At 41.4% G+C, this 26,896-nt stretch overlaps 1 protein-coding gene and 2 long non-coding RNA genes across 3 annotated transcripts in view; 1 reads left to right on the top strand and 2 right to left on the bottom strand.

Moving 5' to 3' along the window:
* Positions 1 to 26,896, top strand: part of LOC118278614 (modular serine protease-like) — a 200,117-nt gene that overhangs the window by 65,001 nt on the left and 108,220 nt on the right. The gene's annotated exons all lie outside the window — the stretch shown is intronic.
* On the bottom strand, positions 18,208 to 19,183 carry LOC118278549 (uncharacterized). The gene is made up of 2 exons (XR_007706903.1): positions 19,085 to 19,183; positions 18,208 to 18,758 (listed from the first exon to the last, which is right to left on the bottom strand). It is a non-coding gene; the product is annotated as an uncharacterized LOC118278549 (long non-coding RNA).
* On the bottom strand, positions 24,365 to 26,128 carry LOC126912284 (uncharacterized). The gene is made up of 2 exons (XR_007706911.1): positions 25,443 to 26,128; positions 24,365 to 24,759 (listed from the first exon to the last, which is right to left on the bottom strand). It is a non-coding gene; the product is annotated as an uncharacterized LOC126912284 (long non-coding RNA).

Below are 26,896 nucleotides of genomic sequence, written 5' to 3' on the forward strand. Positions count from 1 at the left end.
AAAGCAGGAGTAGGAACGGGATGGTTTTTACTCAGTAAGAGTTGACACTCCCTCTCACTTCGACCAAAAAGGGGGGGAAGTCATTGGATAATCATCCTCATTTAAAAAAGGCTTCCTTAGATATATCCTTTTCTACTGATGATGAAGACATACGATTCTGAGGGTCTTTTTAATTATTTTCACCATACATTTAATATTGGTTCTCCTTCCCAATACGCAGTTAACCTTCTGTTTGTTTATATTTTGTTTAGTGACATAAATTATACTGTAACTGCATACAAATATATAACACACTAAAGTACTAATTGTGACCTGCGCAGTGCAGACAGAACATTCTAGAATGTGCACTCAATGAGACGACTGCAGAAGGACCACGTCGCTCAGTGCACGGGAACAAGCTACATATAGTACAGATACTTAGTGTTTTTAATGGTATAAGCCTCAACCTAAACAAAGGCGCTGTTGGATTATTGGCCTATTCTGCAAAAGAGGCATTTGCCATAATTTCCACGCTACCCAAAGGGCTTTGATCCGGAACCAGGACATCGGCCCGAAAAGCAGGAGTAGGATCGGAGTGGTTTTTAGTCAGAGAGTCTGACACTCCCTCTCGTCTCTGAAGTAATTGAATGATTTACCTCCCTTAAAAAAATCTAAGAGGCTGGAGATCGCAATTTAAAACGTTCAGGTTTATCAGAGAGCACTGCTGCCTGGCCTCTTTCAAATCTTTAGTGCCTTAGGCTTTTCCGCAGCTGCAGAAAACCTAGCGAGTTACCGGGGCTTCGGCTCGAAGCAGGAGTAGGAACGGTATGATTTCCCTCCCGCCCTTACTCCCTCTCGCCTCACCCAAGATGGGAGAAGACAAGTTATTGTATGATTTGCTATCTATAGTTTTGTGAGGTTGATAGTCTACTTCTGATTTAGACTGTTAATTTTTTCTTGTTGATGAAGACATCAAATTTTTTAATTGGTTCTCCTTCCCAATACGCAGGTAAACCTTCTGATTGTTTATATTTTGTTTAGTGACATAAATTATATTTTAACTGCAAACAAGTAATATATCACACATCGAACTATTGATCGCGACACAGGACCTGCGCAGTGCAGACAGAACATTCTAGAATGTGCACTCAATGGGACGACTGCAGAAGGTCCACGTCGCTCAGTGCGCGGGAACAAGCTACATACAGATCCTTAGTGCTTTTAATGAGACAAGCCCGCCACACCCTCCTAAAACTGCTGCAACTCCTGTGCACCAGGATCTACAGTAGATACAACCATGCAAACACCGGAACACTCAAGACCAGGGACATGAATATGCACGTGACAGAGTCTTCAATGGCGCAACAAAATAAAGCAGAGGATATTATTAGAGGAGAAGAAAAAAAACTATTGTTTCCACTTCCCTCGGTGAATTTAATGCAGGAGACACAATAACTTAAGCGTAAAGGCACAAAAGAGCCTGCACATCTGGGAGAAACAGACACAGTGCTATCGACCTTAGACTGATCATGGGAGGAGAACGTGGATGTGAAACCTTGGACAGCCTCTACTTCTCTTGGCTTCTTCAAGGACACATATCGAGTGAGAGCTTCATTAGATACTTATGTCCAGTTATCCTGATGATAAAGACATAAGATTTTAAAGTGTGGGAGAGCCATGCTTCGGTTCCAATAGGCCGACTCGACCGGAGTGATACCATGGCCTCATAGAAACGTCGGTTTTAAATTTAAGGGTAACATTTTACTTAAATTTCCCTTAAATTCCAAACCCCAAAAGGGTGGCAAAGCACTAGTATTAACGCTTTGGGTGTTTCGGGTGTCTATGGGCGGCGGCGATTGCTTATCATCAGGTGTACCGACTGTTAGTTTACCGGCTTAAACCATTAAAAGGTTATTTTAATTATTTTAACTTTGAATTTATTATTGGGTCTCCTTCCCAATATGCACGTAAACCTTCTGTTTGTTTATATTTTGTTTAGTGGCATTAATATTTTAACTGCATACAAGTAATATATATCCGACATCGAACTATTGATCGCGACACAGGACCTGCGCAGTGCAAACAGAACATTCTAGGACTAGACTTGTGCAGACAATGCGACAACTGCAGAAGGTCCACGTCGCTCAGCGCGTGAGAACAAGCTACACACAGCGGAATCACAGACACACCTAGAGTATAGCTGACAGTTTGAGACTGCAGTTGTTATAGACTGTAATGATTCAACGTTTCTGGCTCAATTATTATGTTATCGGATTACTCACGTAACTGTTTGACGAGGAACTCATGAATATGGGCCTATAGCATGGCTTGACACTAGTCGAGTTCCTCGGTTTTCTGTGAAGCCGTGGTATCAGTCCAGTCGAGCCAGCCTTTTCGTGCCGAAGCATGTCTCTCTCACACTTATCTTCATTAATTTCCCTTCTTTATATAGAAATGAACCTTCTGATTGATAGCCTGTTCAGTGGCATAAGTACTATAAATGCATTGTATAGGTCATACCAAAGTATTGATCATATTTTGAGACCTGCGCAGTGCAGCTAGCTTGGACTAGGCTAGACCTCCCTTGTGCACTCATTGCGCCGCGCGCCGTCAGCGGGGAGTGACGTGTCAGTGCTTGGAGCGGAGACAGGGACACTGCAGCCCTGCATCACGGTCCACCTCATCACATTTGTGAAAGTAAGTGGTCTGATAACTCCCTTACATCTTATTTGTAATTTAAATATCATTATCACACTTCATGATGATACCAGAAATTGGACTAAGTTATCAACCCTGTTTAACATATTTTTCTATCATGTTTCAGGTGTCTGGTGATCCTGGAGTTTCACCAGCTGGTGTCTGGAGACAGCTGGTGCTGCAGCAAGCAGTCATGAAGAGCTGGTGTCGAGGGTCGACGCTAGGACACGGAGCGCTGATGTCCTTTAAATCCAAGGTTAGTAGTATCCCTTTATAAAATAGGGGGCAAACGAGCAGAGCGGTTACCTGATGGTAAGCGATCAGCGCCGTCCATGGACACCCGCAACACCAGAGGAGTTACAGGTGCATTGCTGCCTTTTAAAAAGGAATACGCTCTTTTCTTGAAGGTTTGAAAGTCCGTAAACGAGCAGACGGGTCACCTGATAGTAAGCGATCAGCGGCGCCCATGGGCACGCGCAACACCAAAGGAGAAACAGATGCGTTGCCGGCCTTTAAAAAGGAATACGGTCTTTTCTTGAAGGTTTGAAGGTCGTATCGGTTCGGAAATCAGTACCTATATTAATTAATACCTTTTTTTGACAAATTGGTTAAGAAGGTCTTTAAGAGATTTCTAATCAGATTTTTTCTACGTTTTTCAGGAGCAGTATGGGCAGGTGGATTCATACAACCGTCACCGAAGACCAGCATCAGCCTGGTCAAGATCTTGTGACTTATAACCCCCACTTACCCCCCAACGGGGTGTAAGTGGCTACTCACAGGCCAAAGTCAACCTCACCTGCTCGCGGTACACCCTGCACACCCACTAACGAGGCTCTGGCGTCCCCTCCCCATATGAGGACTTATAACAACCCATATGGGGGTAAACAAAACCGATTAACAAATAACAATGGTTATCAAAATAATTAATAGCTTATTAACGATGATTAGGACAGGTGTGGTTTCAACTTGAGGGGATCTAAGGAGTATTTATTGTCGACACTCCTCTGACCTCCTCCTTTCTTCCTTGGCACCACACCTGACCGCTAAATTTGCGAAATACATTGGTACTTAATTTGTAGTTCTAAGAATATAATTAAAAAAGTCTCTTATGAATTTTTCCAATTAATCTTTTAATAAAGCTGCTTTATTGCTTAGTAGTGAATTAGCGCGTAAAAATGTTGTTTCATTTTCATAGCTTTAGTTTCCCTTTCCTTATTCCTTAAGAGCGGTAAAAGTTTTTCTGTTGTCTGCTGGTAAGCAATCGCCGCCGGCAAAGACACTCGAAACAGCAGAGGCGATACAAGTACGTTGCCGGCCTACTGGGGGCTGAGAATTTAAGGGTTGTTGGGAAATCGGGGTTGGGGAGATTGGAAATGGGGTAATTGGGCATCTGATTATCTCGCTCACACTTACGAAATACAGTAAGCGTTATTTCACGTCAACTTTCTGTGAGGCCGTGGTATCACTCCGGTCGAGCCATCCCAGCAGTGCTAAAGCGTATATTAGGCTCTCCCACACTTAAGTACATAGGACTATCTTTAGCAATAGAACCTGTAGTTGCGTCTATTCTGACTAGTGACCGTCACATACATAGACGTTGAAACTTACGAAGATAGATGGCGCTCTTCAAATTATGACTAATGACTGTCACATACATTGAAGTTCAGACTTACGAAGATAGATGGCGCTTTGCAAATCGTGACTAGTGACCGTCACAGACATAGAAGTTCAAACTTACGAAGATAGATGGCGCTCTGCAAATCGTGACTAGTGACCGTCACATACATAGAAGTTCAAACGTACAAAGATAGATGGCGCTCTGCAAATTGTGACTAGTACCGTCACATACATAGAAGTTCTAACAAATACCCAGATATAGCGCTATGCAAATTGTGACAAGTGACCGTCGCATACATAGAAGTTCACACTTACGAAGATAGATGGCGCAACGCAAATCGTGACTAGTGACCGTCACATACATAGAAGTTCAAACTTACGAAGATAGATGGAGCTCTTCAAAATGTGACTAATAACCGTCACATACACAGAAGTTCAAACTTACGAAGATAGATGGCGCTCTGCAAATTGTGACAAGTAACAATCATATTCGAAGAAGTTCAAGTGTATACAATGAGATGGCACCATATAAATTGTCACTAGTAACTATCATATAAACGTCCAGAGATTGCGCTACGTAAATGCTGACTACTCGCTGTCACATTTAAAGAAGTTCTAGTTCACACAACAAGAGGGCGCTACTTAAATTCTCGCAAGTGAGTATCTTAAAGAAAACGCTTCACACATACGTCCACAGATAGCGTTACGTATATTCTGACTAGTGACTATTACTTTTTACGAAGTTCAAGTTTTTGTCGTGAGATGTCACTACGCAATTTTTGTATCACAAAAACAATGTTGAGACGTGAATCGTGAATATCACTTTAAATGTATTGAATTAAGCTGTAAAATTATGCATGTTTTTTTACTGATAAATAAATAGATGAACAAATTGATTATATTATTTTGATTGTACATATGTAATCTTTCGAGAATGAATTACTATATCCTGCTACATCAGACAAAACAACATCAGTCTTTTTTTATCTTAAACAAACATATAAAGCGCATCTAAGTATCCTATTGTTAATGATAAATAATAATTTATCATTCAAAGTTTCGTTAAAAGAAATAGTCCAAACAGACAAATTACAAAACTAAACAGAAAATAGAATATCTTCATACAAATACTCATTAATATAATACAAATCTCACTTCAAAATATTGATCATCAATTTGTGACCTGCGCAGTGCAGTCAGAACATTCTAGAATAACTGGTGCATTAAACTGCAGAATGCAGAAGGTCCACGTCGCTTAGTGCATGGCAATAACAGAGTTACCATAGCTATACAATGTAGTAATGATGACAGTCTTATAGGGACGTTGTTTTATGATTTAGAGCATCAGACGGCTCACCTGATGGTAAGCTATCGCCTATGGATAACCGAGGAGGAGTTAGTAGGTAAGTAAGCAAATGCGTTGATAGTTTTTGGTTTTTTATAGGATAGGGCAGTAAACAAGGAGATGGATCACCTGATGGTAAGCAATTGGCGCCCATTGACACCCGCAACACCAGAAACCTTACTAGTGTGTTGCCGACCTTTCAGGAATTTGAGAATGGTTGGGGGTTCGGGGATTGGAAAGGGGGTAATTGGGTCTCCGGTAACCTTACTCACACGACGAAGGTGGATGACTGTGAGGCCGTGGTATCACTCCAGTCGAGCTGAGTTTCCGATATGAGTTCATCCGTGATCATGGCGCTTGCAACAGTGCCGAAATATCGGAAACTCATAGACATAAATAAACATGGTAAATATCCCGTCTCAAGTTCTAATGTTAGTGACCATGTCAGTTTAAAAATTAGACCTTCTGATTGTTTATATTTTGTTTAGTGGCATTAATATTTTAACTGCATACAAGTAATATATCACACATCGAACTATTGATCGCGACACAGGACCTGCGCAGTGCAGACAGAACATTCTAGAACTAGACTTGTGCACACAATGCGACGACTGCAGAAGGTCCACGTCGCTCAGCGCCTTTGCTAACAAGACATAAGACTAGATCTTTCCAATTTTCTCTTCATCATACGATAGGTACAATATGAGGTACATTTCAAGAAGGGAGTATATAGGTTTCTTAATGGTCGACAATGCGCATGTAATGCCCCAAGTTTTGTAACCCCAAAGTGGACCGTGTGCTTTCTGGCCACCGTCGTGGTGTAAAAAAGGTTTTTTTATGTGGGAAAATCATCCAATGACTTCTCCCACCCTGGGCGAGGCCAGAGGAAGTGTCAGACTCTTACTGACCAAAAACCATGCCATGTCAAATCACGAGCTTCCTTCACTTGCGCTATGGTTAAAGGTAAGCGTCAACAGGCCTACATCGTACGCATTCCGTATAACGTCATCGGTACGCATCGCATGTAAGCATTGCTGATAATGCGGTCCGTACGATTCGGATCAGTGGACGCAGTTGTATGACTTTCTATACAAGACAAATTAAAATACGTTGCGTGCAATGTGTACGATGCGGGTTTGTGCACGCTTACCTTTAATGTAATCTCTAAAATTGTTACTATTCTATTAATTGAACCTTCTGCATCTCCCGTTTAAATACGAACAGTATACCAATAACTGCACACAAATATATCACACACCGAAGTACTAATTGTGACCTGCGCAGTGCAGACAGAACATTCTAGAATGTGCACTCGATGCGACGACTGCAGAAGGTCCACGTCGCTCAGTGCACGGGAATCGACGCAAGACGGTTGGGGCGTGAAGAGGTTCGTTCACTCACACGTCCCGCCTCCTCCTTAGCTGGCATTACTGCTTTGCAGAAGGAGGAAATAGCATCCTAGTCCCTATCGCTCCACACCATGGCCTGAACCAATCATTATCTAGCCATTAATATTACTGATGTTGACTGCATTTCTACTGCACTATCATATATTAGAATAATCCATCCAGCCTTCAAATTTTTCTCCTTCAATTATGCAGGTAAACCTTCGGTTTGACGATTTATTGAGTACCACAAATACTAACTGCATAATATAGCTCATACCAAAGTATTGATCGCATTTTGTGACCTGCGCAGTGCAGCTAGATAGAACTAGACTAGCCTTCCTTTATGCACTCAGTGCGTCGCGTGCCGTCCAACAGGTAGAACGTGTTGCTTCTCCGAGCTAAAGTGGGCGTTACGCTACAGGTCTTCGGAGCTGCGGACTACCAAGCGGGCTTACCGTGCCTCCGGCTCGACAAGCAGGAGTAGGAACGGGGTGGTGTTTAGTCAGTAAGAGACTGACACTCCCTCTCGCCTCGCCCTGGCGAGAGAAGTCATTGGATGATTTTCCCCCTCAAAAAAAAAGGTCCACAGGTCTGCAAACATCTTCCAATTTGTGAAGGTAAGTGGTCTCATATATATCATTTGATTGCATCATATAGCATGCTACTACTGAGAATTTTTCAAAAAACCAAAAAAACCTCAGCACTACTTTGCCCGATCCGGGAATTGAAACCGAGAAATATACTTATACTTTGTATCCACTTGGTACTTATACCATATTTCCATAATCCAGGAGTCTGCTGATCCTGAGGCTCCACTAGCTGGTGACTGGAGGTAGCTGGTGCTGCAGCAAGCAGTCATGAAGAGTTGGAGCCGGGAGTCAACCGTAGGACACGAAGCGCTGTATCATATCCATACTAAGGTTGGTAGAATTCATTAATCACATTCTTTGTAATTGTCTTATTCTGGTCTACCAATTGGAGACCCTTGAAATGTCCTCATTTCTCATCTTTAATTTCTTCCTATTCCAGGTGTGGCGTGACCTGGCTGTGCCGTTTACTCGGCTCCAGAAACCTGCATCAGCTTATAGTTGGCTTCATGACTGGACATGGTCTTGTACATTCAAGGTTGGTAGAAAATCAGTACCAATATTGATCAATAAGCTTTCTTTGACTTGACAACTTGGTTAAAAGCGTACTCCTTTTTAAAATGCCAGCAACGCAACTCTGACTCCTCTGGTGTTGCGGGTGTCTTTGAGAGATTTCTAATCAATTTTTTTCTACATTTTCCAGGAGAAACATGGGCAGGTGGCTTCATCCAATCATCTCCGAAGACCTGCATCAGTCTGTCCAAGAGCTTGTGACTTATAACCCCCACTCCCCCCAACGGGGTGTAAGTGGCTCCCATCACGCCAAAGTCAACCTCACCTGCTCGTGGTACACCCTGCACACCCACTAACGAGGCTCTGGCGCCCCCATATAGAATCGATATGGGGTTCCTTACGGGTGCCCATAAAAGCGCCCGTAGTTTCAGTCTTTCTTATTTTATCACATATTAATATAAGCTAGTATTAAGTCCCCGCTTAAAACTATCCAATAAGGTATATAATATTGCTATTATTCATCAAACGGTGAGAAACCGTATCTAATGTGTGCGCGAAAACGTGTAAGCGTGCACAACCGTTTTATTAACCGGATAACCAAGGACAGGGGCGGTTTCAACCGGGGGGATCAGAGGACAACTCATAGGAACACCTGTCCTTTGATCTCCTCCTTTTTCTTTCTTCTTGAGTCCGCCCCTGTACGATAGGTTATTTTATTTAAGGCATTGCTTGAAAAATGTGGTTTTCTTCTGTAAGGAATACTCATTTTAAATAATAATAATATATACTAATCCAACTTACTCGTATGTAATACAGTTCTAATAATATAATAAATAAAGTAGTTTGCTTAGTAGTGAATTAGCGCTTAGGGAAAATGTTGTTTTATTTCGTGTTGAACCCTCTTGTCCTAGACATACCTTTAAATTTTAAAAAGGATAAAACAAAATAAATCTTTAGTAAAAAAATCATTAAAAATAATCTACACTGGTTCAAACCCAGAGCATAATATTCAAGACCAATTTTTTTATGGTATAAGCCGGTAAACGAGCAGACGGATCACCTGATGGTAAGCAATCGCCACCGCCCATGATCACCCGAAACATCAGAGACGTTACAAGTGCGTTGCCTTTTGGGGGTTAGGAATTTAAGGGTTGTTGGGGAATCGGGGATTGGGAAGAGGCAACTGGGGTTTTCGATAATCGTACTCATACAACGAAATCACTCACACAACAAAACAAGCGTTGTTTCACGTCGGTTTTCTGTGAGGCCGTGGTATCACTCCGAGAAATTGGATGATGGACCCGTCTCAGAAAAAAAATATTACCTGATAGAGGAGTTACAAGCGCGTTGCCAACCTTTTAGCGTTAGGGATTTAACGATTGGGGATTTGGGGACTACAATTACTTAGAAGGGGATTATGACTAGGAGTCTAACGAGTAGCTAACGGGGAAGGAGTATAACGTCTTTCAGCTGGTCATGATAATGATAATAAAATAGTAAAACTATTAATAAGTATGCCTTCGTAGTGATATTATAAATATCACTTTTGATGAAATATAGAATACATAGTTTTTGTAACAGCGCCATCTAGTGTCCTATGGGAGTCAGAAGTCTCAGTATACCTGAGTGGAGATTTTGTTTCTTATCTCAGCTCATTAAGACTAGGTATATACTTTTATTTTATTTTACTGCTATTATATATTGAGATTTCGTTGTGTGAACGAGGTTAAGCTTATAGTTCTTTAAATATGGAGTTTTTCCATGATTATTAGAAATAATATTTGAGAATTTTTCACCTAAAACGAATTATTGCCAGTTGGGTCATAAGTCCCATACTTGACCATGACCTAACTGGCGATAATCATATAAAGTATTTATTACTATTTTTTATGTATTCATAATAATCTACTAAAGAGAGTAATAAAACATGCAATGCTCGGCTACCGTACAAGTGCTGCCATCTATGGACAAGTAAAAAGTGTGTGTACTAAAAGGAAACATAACATTTTTGTGTTATTTACCTAATTAAAAGATATATTTATTGCCTTCTCTTTCTTTTAATTTTTTCTTGTTTTAATTTAAAGGTTAAAATTATATTATAATTGTAAAATAGGTAATATATTATTTGCAATATTTAGTTTACACAGCGGATACGATCCACAGAAGGCGCTACGTGTGGCTTTCTCAATATTCTTTACTTTTGTAATTTTTACTAGTTTTTTATAGCTTTTTTTTTGTTGTAAATGTGTTGTTCCACTCTTGAACACTTGGTCTTTAAATGCATATTATTGCTAACTGCCCACTGAGAGGTGGCGGCCTCAAAAATTATTAAGAGCGCCTGCGAGGTGCTTGCTAAGCGCCCTCTACGTAAAAGGAACCTCCTCACGCCCCAGCCGTCACGAGAGACACTCAGGGAGTCGAGGAACGCGGGACGATCTCCAGGCACCGTAAGTGCGGGTCTACGAACGGCGAACAAGGGTAGCTCACCGCCCGACCAGAACCAGACACGTGCGGGTGGCGCCAAACGTTCCGCGCGCGCCTAAAAGAGCCATCAGACCACCACAGATGGCGCCCAGTAGAGCTGATGCCGACCCGAAGCTACTGACTACTACTAGCGAGTTACTTGGGCTCCGGCTCAAAGCAGGAGAAGGAACGCGGTGGTTTTAAAGTCAGTAAGAGTCTGACACTCCCTACCGCCTCACCCAAGACTTGAGAAGTAACGCACCTGTGACTCCTCTGGTGTTGTAGGTGTCCATGGGCGGCGCTGATTGCTTACCATCAGGTGACTCGTTTGCCCATTTGCCACCTATTCTCTCTAGTGCATCTCTGCCTATGAATGTATAAAAGGCGTGACGTTACAACAAAAGGGAATGAGGGAGTAAGGTATTAAGAAATAAAACTCCAAATATTCTCACTTAAAGCTAATTTTTATCTTAATTATTAAATTTTCCTAACCTAAGTATTTAGTAGAGGCTCGATGTCACAATACTCGTACAAGTAGGTAATTCATGTGATGTGTTTCCGTATCATTTTTTTTATAAAAAACATGTATAAAAAGCTAACATCCACTTATTTTAACATCCACTTATTTTAACATCCACTTATTTTAACATCCACTTATTTGACAGGTATCTATCTATATTAATACTTGTTAACTACAATGTGTCCGTATTGTTTGTATGATGTGTCCACATTTTTACAAAACTGACTATGTTTTATAACTGAGAGTTTAGTAAGAGTATTCATATTCTTTTTACGTTTAACTAGATCGAAACTAAACTGCGTTTACTGCTACACTCAGAGTCATTTAATGGTTACTTAACCCAGTCCTTAGCGATTGTTCGATCAAAATCGTTACTAAGGAATAGTTTAAGTAATCATTAAATGTCTCTGAGTGTTAGTTAGTCTTCTGTACCCTAGTTTGGTTTACGTTTAAAGTAATCGAAACGAGAGCGCATTCGCGCGCGCTCTAATTGGCTGGTTATTTGACCCAGCCAATTAGAACGCCGATCGCGCTCTCGTTTCGATTCGAACGTAAAGCAAACTCAAACTAACTGCCGTACTCAGAGTCATTTAATGGTTACTTAACCCAGTCCTTAGCTATTGTTTTAAACAAAATCGTTACTAAGGAACAGTTTAAGTAATCATTAAATGTCTTTGAGTGTGGCAGTAAGAGTTCTAATTGATTGGTTCATAGACGCCATTAATGAGTCGATCTCGTTCAACGTAGAAGAAACTCCTACTAAGCCTTCAGGAGTTGGTCATATCATATCATTTTCCAGTAATATAGTACAATTTTGCTTTGTAATGTGCACTGGGAGCGCCAGAGCCTCGTTAGTGGGGGGAGCAGGGTGTACCACGAGCAGGTGAGGTTGACTTTGGCGTGATGGGAGCCACTTACACCCCGTAGGGGGGAGTGGGGGTTATAAGTCATAAAGCCTTGGGCTGGCTGATGCTGGTCTTCGAAGACGATTGGATGGAGTCACCTGCCCATGTTTCTCCTGGAAAATGTTGAAAGAATAGATTAGAAATCTCTCAAAGACACCCGCAACACCAGAGGAGTCAGAGTTGCGTTGCTGGCATTTTAAAAAGGAGTACGCTTTTAACCAAGTTGTCAAGTCAAAGAAAGCTTATTGATCAATATTGGTACTGATTTTCTACCAACCTTGGGATTAAAGCACCAAGTCCAGTCATGAAGCCAACTATAAGCTGATGCAGGTTTCCGGAGCCGATTGAATGGCACAGCCAGGTCACGCTGAAAAATGAAAAAATTAAAGATGAGTAATGAGAACATTTCAAAGGTCTCCAATTGGTAGACCAGAAAAAGACAATTACAAAGAATGTGATTAATGAATTCTACTTACCATAGTATGGAAATAATACCGCGCTTCGTATCCTACGGTTGACTCCCGGCTCCAACTCTTCATGACTGCTTGCTGCAGCACCAGCCGCCTCCAGACACCAGCTATTGGAGCCTCAGGATCAGCAGACTCCTGGAATATTATGGAAATGTGGTATTAGCACAAAGTGGATTCAAAGTATCTGAATACCTAGTTAGGTTAGACCACCTTAGTCTACTATTACAATTGTGTCAGAATGGGCGATCATTGAGCAGTGCAAGAGGGATGGAGCTACGAGTATGTAGGTTGTATAGCTCCGTCCCTCTTGCACTGCTCAATGCAAGAAGGACGGAGCTACTGACTAAGACAACAGACTAAGGCCCCTGTTCTAGTCAATAATATGATAAAAGTAATATTGTACAATGGTGATCACATACGTTTGACCACCACTGTCTTAAAAAAGCAGGAGTAGGAACAAGGTGGTTTTTAGTCAGTAAGAGTCTGACACTCACCTCGTCCAAGGCAAGGAGAAGTCATTGGATAATTCCACCCCCCCCTCCTCAAATCTCTCCTCCTCTCGAGATCCATCGTTGGTATAAAAAATATGATACTGAATGAGATGGAAAATTACTCACCCTTATAAATTGGTGTCTTTAGATCTGTAGAGCTGCGGTGCCGATCACTCCAAGGAACATGGTCGGTGGACGGCCTTCAGCGCTGAATGCACCAGAGAACTCCAGCCTAGTTCAGTCTAGCTGCACTGCGTACCAAGACACCAGCTAGTGTAGCTTTGTGATCACCAGACACCTGGAACATAATAAAAATATGTGTTAAACAGAGTTGATCATTATCATCATCATCATCACTCCTTGTGCGAACTGCTAGGGAGTGGAACTCCTTGCCGGAGTCTGTGTTTCCTGATGGGTATAACCTGGGTGTCTTCAAAGCCCGAGTGAATAGGTTGCTTATGGGCAGGCGTGCTCCATCGTAGGCCGCATCATCACTTACCATCAGGTGAGATAGCGGCCAAACGTCGGCCCATTTAACATAAAAAAAAAAAAATTGCCGAGAGACGTCCACTGCTGAACAAAGGCCTCCCCCTTAGTCCTCCACGTAGAACAGAGAACCTTAGATCAATTTCTAGTGTCATGAAGTGTGATAATGATATTTGAATAAGAAATAAGATGTAAGGGAGTTATCAGACCACTTACTTTCACAAATGTGATGAGGTGGACTGTGATGCAGGGCTGCAGTACCACTGTCGCTGCTCCAAGCACTGACACGTCACTCCCCGCTGACGGTGCGCGGCGCAATGTGTGCACAAGGGAGGTCTAGCTTAGTCCAAGCTAGCTGCACTGCGCAGGTCTCAGAATATGATCAATACTTTGGTATGACCTATTTTCTGCAGTTAGTATTTATTCCACTGAATAAATCATTAAACCGAAGGTCTACCTGTATAATTAAAGGAGAAAAGGTTGAAGGCTGGATGGATTATTCTATTATGATAGTGCAGTAGAAAAGTGGGGCGGACAAAGTATTACTCAGTTTTTTTTGGATTTTCAAAAATCAGTGGTAGCACGAACTCTGAAAATGTGCCCGGTATATGGCAATAGGCTCACCCCTATTACATGGGATATACTTACTTACAACACAAATTGTGAAAAGTGGGTGTACATTGTACGTTGGCATTACGTGCTGTAATGTGCACCTCCTGTGTGTGCACCGCCTACCCCGTCGGGGATTAAAGGCGTGACGATATATATGATGCAGTAGAAAATGCAGTCAACATCAGTAAAATTAATGGCTAGACAATCATTGGTTCAGGCTATAGTGCGATGGAACAATTTGTGGATCACACAAAGAGTTGCTCCGTGCGGGAATTGAAACCGCTACACGTTGCACGGAAGCAAACTTCAACAACAAAATCATCCAATGACTTCTCTCACCTGGGCGAGGCGAGAGGGAGTGTACCGGAGGCCCAATTCCCCCTTCCCAGTCTTCCCAATCCCCAATTACCCAACAACCCCTAAATTCCTAACCCCAAAAGGCCGGCAACGCACTTGTAACACCTCTGGTGTTTCAAGTGTCCATGGGCGGCGGCGATTGCTTACCATCAGGTGATACGTCTGCTCGTTCGGTAATAAACAAAACTGTTCCAGTATCTCGGCATTTCCTTGCACTTTCCTCCTGACCGACATAATTTGTGTGCAACGCTTTAGTTGTGTCTTTTTTTTGAGGGGGACAATCATCCAATGACTTCTCCCGCCTTGGGCGGGGCGAGAGGGAGTGTCAGACTCTTACTGACTAAAAACCACCCCGTTCCTTCTCCTGCTTTTCGAGCCTGAGCCCTGGTAAACCCGCTAGGTAGTCCGCAGCTCCGGATCAGTTTAGTTGTGTCTAATTTTGCGCTAGGTGCAGCTTGTTCCCGCGCACTGAGCGACGTGGACCTTCTGCAGTCGTCGCATTGCGTGCACATTCTAGAATGTTCTGTCTGCACTGCGCAGGTCCTGTGTCGCAATCAATAGTTCGATGTGTGATATACATATTTGTATGCAGTTATTGGTATACTGTTCATATTTAAATGAGAGATGCAGAAGGCTCAATTTTTATTTTTTTTATAAAAACGTTACGAAAATCCTAGTGTGGGGACACTAGGATTTTCGTAGGTGTCGTAGGTGCGTTTACAAACATACAAGTTTCAAGAACAACAATTTGTGGATCACACAAAGAGTTGCTCCGTCCGGGAATCGAACCCGCTACACGTTGCGCGGCAGCCAGTTGCCCAGCCACCGCACCAACCGATTGCTTATCATTCGGTGATACGTATGCTCGACTACCGGCGTGTTTCATCCCCGAACCTCCAAAAAAATAGTTTTTACATCTTAGATCTCGTTAGTAAGGCACTGAGCGACGTGGACCTTCTGCAGTCGTCGCATTGAGTGCACATTCTAGAATGTTCTGTCTGCACTGCGCAGGTCTGAAGTAAGGGCGTGGAAGCTATTCCGCATGTATATCATAAACCTATATACATTACATTACATAACGTCACGCCTTTTATCCCCGAAGGGGTAGGCAGAGGTGCATAATGCCGCTGAACAATGTACACCCACTTTTCACCATTTGTTTTATAAGTCCCATGTAATAGGGGGTGAGGCTATTGCCATATCCTGGACACAATTCCAGACTCCGTGCTACTACCGAGAAATTTTCAAAAATCCGAAAAAAGCCCAGTAATACTTTGCCCGACCCGGGAATCGAACCCGAGACCCTTTGTTCGGCAGTCGCATTTGCGACCACTCGACCAACGAGGCAGACCTATATACATTATACATCTATATACACAGTGGCATTACGTGCCATAATGTGCACCTCTGCCTACCCCTTCGGGGATTGAAGGCGTGACGATATGTATGTATTTATGTATCTATTTTCTGTCGTGGTGGCCCGGAGGTTTAAGACGCCCACTTCTCATGCATGAGGGTTCGAAACCTACCAACGGCAAGTACCAATGTGACATTTTCCAAATTAACGTGTACTTTCTAAGATAATTTAGACACCACTGACAAACGGTGAAGGAAAACATCGTGAGGAAACCTGGGCTTATATTTTCTAATTATAAGTTTGAAATCCGATTCTTTCTCGTGAGAAGAGGCCTTTGGTCAGCAGTAGCTACTTATAGGCTGTTGATGTGATATTATTACGACGGTATTTAGTTACAACGACATCTATAACAACATTACACAAACTTAGTTTGAGCACTAAACCCACAGATGGCGTGCTTAACATAATTTGGCATCGTCCATACACTATCAAACATACATCTTGCAATGAAAACTATAATTTTTGTACTCACTAGCGACACCTATAATAAAATGACACGAAGATAGTTTGAGCACTTAACCCACAGATGGCGTGCTTAACATAATTTGGCATCGTCCATACACTATCAAACAAATCTTACATCTTGCAATGAAAACTATCATTTCGTACTTACTAGTGACACCTATAATAAAATGACACGAATATACTTTGAACACTAAGCACACAGATGGCGTGTTTCGTCTCCCATGGGGAAGGCAGAGACAATGACCGCCAATTGCTACGAATCTTACATACCTCTTTCGCTTCATCAAAAGTCATCAGTCTTTTCATGCATGCTCGTCGGTTAAAAGTACTTTTAATTTTGCCCTTCTTTAATATATCGCCAATCTGGTCGCTATATGTCCGTCTAGGGCGCCCTCTACCGACGGCCCCATTCATATTCGCCTTGTATATTTCTTTCGTAAATCTGTTTTCATCCATCCTTTCTACATCCTTACTAGATGGCAGTAAAGTTAGCTAAGTTCCTGTTAGTCCAATCATTGTAGCTGTCAAAAATATCCGGAGCTACGGACTACCTAGCGGGTTTAGCTGGGCTCCGGCTCGAACAACAGGAGTAGGAACGGGGTGGTTTTTAATCAGTGAGAGTCTGACACTCCCTCTTGGCTCGCCCAAGGCGGAAGAAGTTATTGGACGATTTTACCCCGTAAAAAAATGATTTCAATAATTTAATATACAATTTTGTGACATTACCTAATTCTTTATGGGGCAATAGACTAGCTATCAGAAAATTTTACCTCATTATTGCCTCGTTGGTCGAGTGGTCGCAAGTACGACTGCCGAGCAATTCCCATTTCGAGCAAAGGATTACTGGGTTTTTCGATTTTTCAAAAATTTCTCAGTAGTAGCACGCGGTCTGGAATTGTGCCCATTATAATAATATGGCAATAGGTTCACTTACTATTACATGGGACTGAAATGACACAAATGGTGAAAAGTGGGTGTGTACATTATACAGTAGCATTACATGCCATAATGTGCACTCCTGCCTTCCTTCGGGGATAAAAGGCATGACGATAAAATATTATCCTGTTTCATAAGTAAAAAGTGATATCTATATTGGTATATACTAAGTTCCCAACGAGTAGGTTACTCCTTAGTCCATCACCGACCTACCATCAAAATCGGTCCAGCCATATCAGTAAGCTACTGTCAGTAGGCTGCGCGACGTCGCCGTGTCTGCGCACACTGCTCATGATGAAGAGTCCCTCTGTGACTCGAAACTAGTAGAGCTTTTCTCTATTAATGTACGTGAGTAAACCGTGATTTTTAGTGTTCATCGGTGTTTCGAGATAGCTCAGTGATATCACAAAGTTTGGAGTTATCTACCCGTATTTAGTGAAAGACTCACCCCCTATTACATGGGACCCATAACATAATTGGTAAAAGTGGTACATTATACTTAAGTTGTGTAATTATGTGCACCATTCACATCTTCGTCATAATTTTCTCATGGTATAAGTCGGTAAAAGAGCATACGGATCACCTGATGGTAAGCAATTGCCGCCTCCCATGGACATACGATACACCAGAGGCGTTACAAGTGCGTTGTCGGCCTTTTAGGGGTTAGGAATTTTAGTTGGGGAATTGGGGATCGGGAAGATTGGGGAGTCTTTCGGCCTGAGGTAACTTTACACGCGTCGATTTTAGTGCCCTCTTGGTCAATAGAAATAAATAATTTTGATTTTAACTTTACCTTTGACTTTAACATTAACATTGATACTGGCTTTGACTTAGATTTTAACTTTGCCTTTGCTTTTGAATTTGACTTGACTTTGACATTACCTTAAACTTTGACTTTGACTTTGACACTGACTTCGACTTTGACATGGATAATAATTTAATGAAATAAAACACGACTCTTTCACTACATCTACTCTACAATCACTACTTTATTGAACATCTACAAACTACATCTACTCCTCTACTGATATAATATTATTATAATATTGGAATTACTTGTTATAATTGTCCGATTTATCATTAGATAATAAGCTTTTAACTTTAAAGAAATCAAGAAATCAGTTACGATGTATGTTTTAGTTTTAATAAACTTTTTAAAATGCCAGGCGCGGACCCAAAAACGAAAAGAAGAAGGGAGGGGGAGATTGGGGGATTAAAAGCCATCTCCCAATCCCCCCGTTTGAATCCGCCCCTGTCTTACACTTATATTCTAAAAAAAAAGTCTTATGCATAGAAGTATACACCCAAATGAGAGATATCTTCATATGGGTGTGGACGCCAGAGCCTCGTTAGTGGGTGTGCAGGGTGTACCACGTGCAGGTGAGGTTGACTTCAGCATGATGGGAGCCACTTACACCCCGTTGGGGGGGGGGAGAGTTGAGGGGTCATAAGTCAGGAGACTGTTTGCAGCGATGGTGAGCTGATGGTGGTGAGCCAGGTCTCGCCACTCCTGGAAATATGGACACCATTTTTTATAATTTTAATAAATTTAACAAATGTGTTTGCTGAAATACTGAACAGATATCGCTCACCTAGTAGTACATCAACACAGGCTTACTCACGTAACTGTTTGACGAGGAACTCGACTAGTTTCAAGCCATGCTAGAGGCTCATATTCAAGAGCAGTATTCCGCGACACACGACGCGGCGATTGCCGCCGTAATAAATATGAGCCTCTAGTATTGCTTGAAATTAGTCGAGTTCCTCGTCAAACAGTTGCCTGAGTAAGCCGATAACATAATAATTAGTCTAAGAATTACTGATAGCAATAAATACCTTCTTGTAGCCTGCTAGAAGGTGTTCCATTGCACTGGTCTGGGCTCTTGATACCCCAGACATATTGGTCCAAGATCTCCCAGTACCAGACAGAGTAGAATGATGAATCTCGGAGCTGATTAGTAGGCGTCTACTAATCAGTCAGGTCGTGTCGCTTCTGAAAATATCAACAGAGGTTTCTTTCAGATATTACAACAGGGAGTTGTATTTATGAAATAACTAAGTGTGGGAGAGCCATGCTTCGGCACGAATGGGCCAGCTCGACCGGTGTGATACCACGGCTAAGCAGAAAACAGACGTGAAACAACGCTTGCGTTGTTGCGTTGTGCGAGTGAGGTTACTGGAGGCCTAATTACCCCCTTCTCAATCTTCCCAATTCCCCAACAACCCTTAAATTGCTAAAACCCAAAAGCCAGCAACGCACTTGTAACGCCTCTGGTGTGTGAAGTGTCTACGGGCGGCGGCGATTGCTCACCATCAGGTGATCCGTCTGCTCGTTTACGGCTTATTCCATAAAAGAAAATCCATAGATAAATATCCAAACAAACTTTCACATTTATAATGTTAGTGTGATAATTGTAATATTTGCAGAAGTACCTTCATATCCTCGTATATCCAGTGCGCAGGGCAGACCTTTGGGGTCGTGGGTGCATAGAGTGGGGTCTCTAGGTGCCCACCCAGCGGCCTCAGGGAAGACGGTGGCACAGTGGTCATGTGCTGCCGTGCAACTTGCAAAGCGACGCTCATGGGAGACACACGTCTCCCTAAGGATGTGCCGTAATAAGCGTTGCACCGTGGGTCTCCGGAGCAGGTCTAGTTAAAGGTCTCAATGCCCCTGATAGGTGCAGAGAGTGGCCACTGGGGTAGTTTTAGTAGGGTAAAAATCCCACACTCCCTAGTCTTTTCTCCCCAAAAAGCTAGGTGTCTCTTGAAGGTTTCCCCCGGTCATCAATAAAAAAAGGGGTAAGATCTTGCAGCACCAGACGTCTTTAGACATCAGATACCTGCAAACGATACAGAATTTTATGTTACTAAGTTGTTGTGTGTTCGCTATTTATTTTTGATGTCAATAAAATGTCTTAAAACTCACTTACCTAAAAAGCTGCAGTTCTTAATGTTCCACCGATGAAGCCCAGTAGGGCTGATGCCAATCCGGAGCTGCGGACTGCCTAGCGGGTTACCGGGGCTCCGACTCGAAAAGCAGGAGTAGGAACAGGGTGGTTTTTAGTCAGTAAGCCTGACACTCTGCCTCTCGCCTCACTCAAGGTGGAAGAAGAAAATGGATGATTTTCCCTCCTTTAAAAAAGCTCCTATGACCCCTAATCCACAGCAAAACTTGAGGATTTCAACCAATCCTCTCTTAAGAGCGACTTTTATTCAGCTGATGTTTTCAGGCAGGCTGATGATGATGGACCTGTCAAAAAAAATACGCGTCTAATGTTTTAAAATAATCTACAAGACGGACATTAAAATAAAAATTAGTCATCTACCCTATTCATGTATTTGCTATAGATACCAGTCTCAAGTTTACTGTATAACCCGGATATAACCTACTGTATAACTTACCTCCTTGTGCGTCGCCTGGTGAGACCCAAAATATGTAGAAAGTGATCTTGAAGAAACACTTATTCAGGAGCCGCCTGCTTCTGAAGCCTGCAAGAAATATGTAAGTAATAAAAGGCAGTAAAGGTTTTTTATAATATCTTATAACTTTAACTCTTAAGGCCTTACCCTTACCCCTTCCCTTACCCCTTCCCTTACCCCTTCCCTTACCCCTTTCCCTTTCCCTTACCCCTTCCCTTACCCCTTGCCTTTCCCGTTCCCTTACCCCTTCCCTTACCCTTACCCTTAACCCTCACCTTACCCTACCTGCAGGCCTTACTTTATGCCTTATTTAAAGTGTATGAACAACTTACCATCAAGTCCGGTAAAGCGGTATGGCGCAGGTCGAGCGGCGCGGTGATGATGAAGGTTCTTCAGAGCGAGCAAACTGCAGGCGTCCAGAGGCAGCTCGCACCAGAACCCTGAAGTAATTATAAGTATATTATTTACCGTTATTAGATAACTTTACTTCTTCCCCTTACCCTAACTCTCATCCCTAAAGCCTCATCCTCTGCCTTTATAATTGCTTTATTCCCTTACCATATACCCTTAACTCATAAGCGTAACCCATACCCACAACTAATGCACTTTAATTTACACCATTCACCTTACCCTATACCTCATACTTTCACACCTTATCCTTACCCTTACCCTTACCCCTTATCCTTACCGTTACCCCCTTATCCTTACCCTTACCCCCTTACCCCATACCCTTACCCTTACCCCCTTACCCCTTACCCCATACCCTTACCCCATACCCTTACCCCATACCCTTACCCCATACCCTTACCCCATACCCGTACCCCATACCTTACCCCGTACCCTTACCCCATACTCTTACCCCATACCCTTACTCCATACCCTTACCATTACCATTACCCTTACCCCATACACTTACCCCATACCCTTACCTCTTACCCTTATCCCACAACCTTACTCTTTACCCTTACCATTACCCTTACTCCTCCCCTTACCCTTACCATTTGCTCTTACCCCTTACACCTTACATATACCCCTTACCCTTACCTATACCCCATACCCTCACCCCATACCCTTACCCCATACCCTTACCCCACACCCTTACCCTACAGCCGTACCCCTCATCCCTTACCCTTACCACTTGCCCTTACCCCTTACAACTTGTATATACCCCATACCCTTACTTTACCTTACCTATACCCCTTACCCTTACCCTTACCCCTGCCCTTACCCCCGGGCTTACCCTAACCTTAAACTTACCCTTACCAATACCATTTGTAACGGTATCTTGAAGAAGCAGTTCTTGACGGCAAAACTTACCTTGTTCAGTAGTGGCTCGCATCAGAAGCCTACAACAAATATGTATTGTATATTGAAAGGCAGTACTTTCAACTATTAAGTATTTTAATATTTTACTCTTACCTTCTACCTTTACCCTTCCCCACTACCATTACCCTTACCCTCAAGTCCCCTTACCTTTTCCCCTGGATACATGAAACGACAGCTTTTGCCACCTTTTACCTTTTAAAGTTACCTTTTAAGTTTAGGTAACTTTCTCATATTCTTTCTTAATTAGGTATTTTTATCTGTATCAACTTTTACCATTTACCTTTAATGTTTACCTTTACCCTCAAACCCATACCTGTTACCCTTAACTACCTTTCATCTCGTCCGCGTACACCCGAATACCTTCTACCTTTACCTTCATTATTTTCCATTTACCTTTACCCTCAAAACTGTTTACCATTATACTTACATTACCCTTTACCCTCAACCTATACCTTTAACCTTTTACCCACAAACTTTACCTTTACCCATAACCTTTACCTTTAAGGTGAGAAGGTCACCTTACACCACTTATAAATGCAATAAAAAGCATTCATGCATCTTATAGATATAACTAGGCATGCATAAAACTAGAAAAAAAAATCACGGTTTACTCACGTAAATTAATGGAGAAAAGCTCTACTAGTTTCGAGTTACAGAGGGACTTTTCATCATGAGCAGCGTGCGCAGACGCGGCGACGCTGCGCTGCTAACAGACTCATCTTCATTAATGTACGTGAGTAAACCGTGATTTTTAATAGATAAAAAAAACTGAAAGATTATAATATAAAAGTGGCTTATAGGGACTTATTTTTAATTTTTCTATACCCTCAATTCCCAATTACTTAATTTCATAAGATAAATTCCAAACTGCCATGACGCCTCACCATTTCACCAATCGATCGATTGACCACGCCCAAAGCGATATACCCCTTCCTCTCTCCCCCTACCCCCGACGATTACCCCATACCCCGCTACCCCCTTGACTTATAACAAAGGCGTTGTTGATTTACCCACAATAAATATTGATATTTATTTTTAGTAATTAGATTATCTTACTGTCAATTTTATTTTTAAGATAATCATGTTTTAAATTAATTTAATAAAAAACAAAGGAGTTACTGATGTATGATATTTATTTTTAGTAATTAGATTATCTTACTGTCAATTTTATTTTTAAGATAATCATTTCAACTGATTTTAATTAAAAAAAATCTTAAGTCCCAATTAGCCACAGAAAAAAAAATAAAAAAAAATGATAAAAAAAAACGTTGATAAAATACCAACCTGACCTGTGTAGCTCAGTGTGCTAAGCACGAAAACTATCGAGAAAGTATTCGTATCGCAATCGAAAGAATTTTCTATGAGATTTGAACAGCGCCCCTACCGTGCGTAAAAGGAACTAAATATCGCAAGCACGAATGTTTTTGATAACTATCGTATAGTAATCGTATCGTATTGGTATCGAAACCTAGAACATTTTGACACAAATTGGAAGCACGAACGAGCTTTTGACGTACGGTAACGTAAATTTCGAAAGCTGGCTATCGAAACGAGTCGAAACATTTGTCACTGAGAATTTGTCGGTGAGAAAGGTATCGAAATTTGTAATAATACAAAAATTATTATATTGTGAAGTCAGTGAGTGCTTGCAGTGATTTTTATAAAATGCCAAGACCGTCGTTGTACCAACAAAGTACCTACAACAAGTACTTACGATCGTTAACAACGATTGTACCAACAACAACGAATACGTTTAAGGGTTGTAGGGGAATCGGGGATTGGGAACATTAGGAAGGGGGGAATTGGGCCTCCGATAACCTCACTCACACAACAAAACAACGCAAGCGCTGTTTCACGTCGGTTATCTGTGAGACCGTGGTATCACTCCGGTCGAGCCAGCCCATTCGTGCCGAAGGATGTAATCCACAGTAATAGGAAATAAGTAAAGAAAACTACTACTAAAAAACATTTTGGTGGACAGAATAAATAGACTCCATAGTTATTTCAAGTGTTTTATTACTTTTTTTTTACAAAATCCTCTTTTTATAGTTAATAAAATGTATATACATATATAAATAACTTAAAAACTATTTTATCCTAATCTTAATCCCAATGATATATAATTTATTTATTTATTATTATAAGACATTAATGAAAAACAAGATGAAGACACAAGATTATGTGCTTATGCCAATTTATAGACATGCACCACATTCACAGTATTGACACAGTTAGAATAATTATTATAAATACAATGCCATTAACAATATTTTGATAATATTTTAAAATAACATAAAAACAGAAAAATTCAAATAAATATAAAATTAACAGTAAGTTATAAAAAATAATCAACTAATAAAAAATACTAACTTTCTCAATACTCAATACTTTATTGCATGCCATAATGTGTACATAAAAACAGTTGGTATGTTAAACATAGAATCAATTATGGACCCTGTCGGGCACAGCAAAGTGGATTTTTACAATTTATTTAATTAATTTAATTACATTTTATTAGGAGAGACGCTTTCTCACGCTCCTTAGCATAGCATTCTTGTCATTCTCTATACACATTTTAATCAAACTCGCTTTAGGTTTTTTCACTGGTGGAGGATTCCAGCTATCTTCCTCGAATGGAGGATCGGTGGTGTTGGTGGAGGCGCTGGCGAAGGGTAGGCTTCGTGAGAAACAGTGAGTGGTGTGGTAGGAATACAGTAGGCCCACTGCTCCCAGTAATATTGGGCTGGTCCCACAAATATTCCAATCTGTAAAAAGATAATACATCAAATATTACATTACAAACATTGTTTAAGTATCCGCTGCTGCCTGAATGGCTCCTTCCATTTAGCCTGAATGTAACTGCTAGGGGTTTGCACCGTAGCAGTGAGTACCGGAGAATAACCGGTAATATACCGGTAAAAGTACTCGATTGAAATCAATCGGTTGTTAACCGATTAAACTCCAGTGATCATATTATATCTAAATGGAATATTTTTATGTAAAAAAATATTATTTTTCAATACTATATTGATACTACTAAAATAATAGAAATATTGCTTCTTTCGAATGATATTAATTATTTTGGTCATCAACTCAAAGCGCTCTTGGCCATTTATGTGGTTCAATTCACTTGCTTTCCAAAGAGTTCAGGGTTCGTTGAAGTCCAATTTTATTATCTATTCTGTTTTGTTTTTCAATTAATAAAAACTTGATTTGAAATTAATGGTTTTCATCACCGGTTATCACCGGTGAATCTCCGGAGATCGGCAAATCACCGGTGAATTTCACCGGTACGCCAGATTTCGCTCCGGTGCAAACCACTAGCTCCTTCCATTTGGCCTGAATGTAACTGCCACCCCGGAGAGGGTTTAGACAAATCTCCGTTAAATTATTGTCCATCACATAAAAAAAGGGCTAATCAAAGAAACATTTAGAAATCTTTACTTACTTTTGCATAAATTCCACCATTAGCTCATATTGGAGTTGAATCGTCCTCATTTTAAATGTAACATGTTAAAATTGTTATTTATTTACATAAGATAAAATAACAAACAAACAACCGGTAAATGACAAATGTCGGCGGTGATGTCAAATACGAAGTTCGGAAATCATAAAAAAAAATATAAATTTATGAAACTAAGTACTTATTTTTTTTTCATAGATAATGTCACGTTATATTTGTCTTAACTCGCTTTAAGAACTTTTTGCACATAATTAATATTTATTTAATAAATATTATTTCATAAAACGTGTAGACAAAGGTTGAAATATATATATAAATTTAATTTAGTTTTCAGACGAAATCTTTATGCTCAATAAGTCATTCAAATCGTTCACTTGGCTGCTTCTCTAGTTTACATTAGCATGACGTCACTATCGAATTCGATGCGAGCTCTCGATAGTTGAAAGAATAGGCTTCGTGCTGCCACACTCCGTTAACGTCTCATGACGTATCGTCATCTCGATACGTTTACATTACGAATGCGATAGTTATTCGTGCTTGGCGCTCTGCTCTGCAGCTTGCAGACGGGGGCGAAGCCCTAGCACCTCGGGGCGCCGCGAAACAGCGACACGTCCTACTCGGTGGACGGCGCAGGACGCACTGAGTGCACAAACCAAGTCTAGCTTAGAACAGTCTAGCTGCACTGCGCAGGTCACGATCAATACTTTAAAATCTGATACACATATCAACCTACACAAAAACCAGTATAACTTGACCTTCCCATCTACGGAAATATTGTACAAAGCGAGGTCATTATAAACTGGTTCATCGAGCGATATAAACCAATATAAACTGAGCTTCACTTGTGCAGAAAGGTTATACAAAGCGAGATTATGATAAAATGGTTATGTATAGTTTAATGTGTGTACAATGCAATTATTATGAATTGGTTGAGACACTGTAGTATAGGGGATTTTGTTTACAGTTTAGTGGTGACATCTATCGGAGTAAAGCGAATATACACTATCGCGATGTCCTTTTTTTAAGGGGGGAAAATCATCCAATGACTTCTTCCGCTTTGGGCGAGGCGAGAGGGATTGTCAGACTCTTACTGACTAAAAACACCCCGTTCCTACTCCTGCTTTTCGAGCCGGAGCCCCAGTAAACCCGTTAGGTAATCCGCAGCTCCGAATCAGGCATCAGCCCTACTGGGCCCCATCTGTGGTGGTATAATGACTCTTTGAGGCGTCTCTTGTGACAGCTGGGGTGTGAGCAATCTAGAAGCGAACGCGAAGCGGTGCGGTGACACGCGAATACAACGCGATGCGGTGTGACGGCGGCTATGTCCTACGTGCATGTGAATCGTATCGTTTTGTTTCTGTTTCCGACATTATAAACAAAAACGTGACGGCACCGCGTCCAGTTTCGGAGCTGCGGACTACCTAGCGGGTTTACCGGGA

The sequence above is a fragment of the Spodoptera frugiperda genome, chromosome 24 (assembly GCF_023101765.2).
Source record: "Spodoptera frugiperda isolate SF20-4 chromosome 24, AGI-APGP_CSIRO_Sfru_2.0, whole genome shotgun sequence".
In the NCBI taxonomy this organism is placed as follows: domain Eukaryota; kingdom Metazoa; phylum Arthropoda; class Insecta; order Lepidoptera; family Noctuidae; genus Spodoptera; species Spodoptera frugiperda.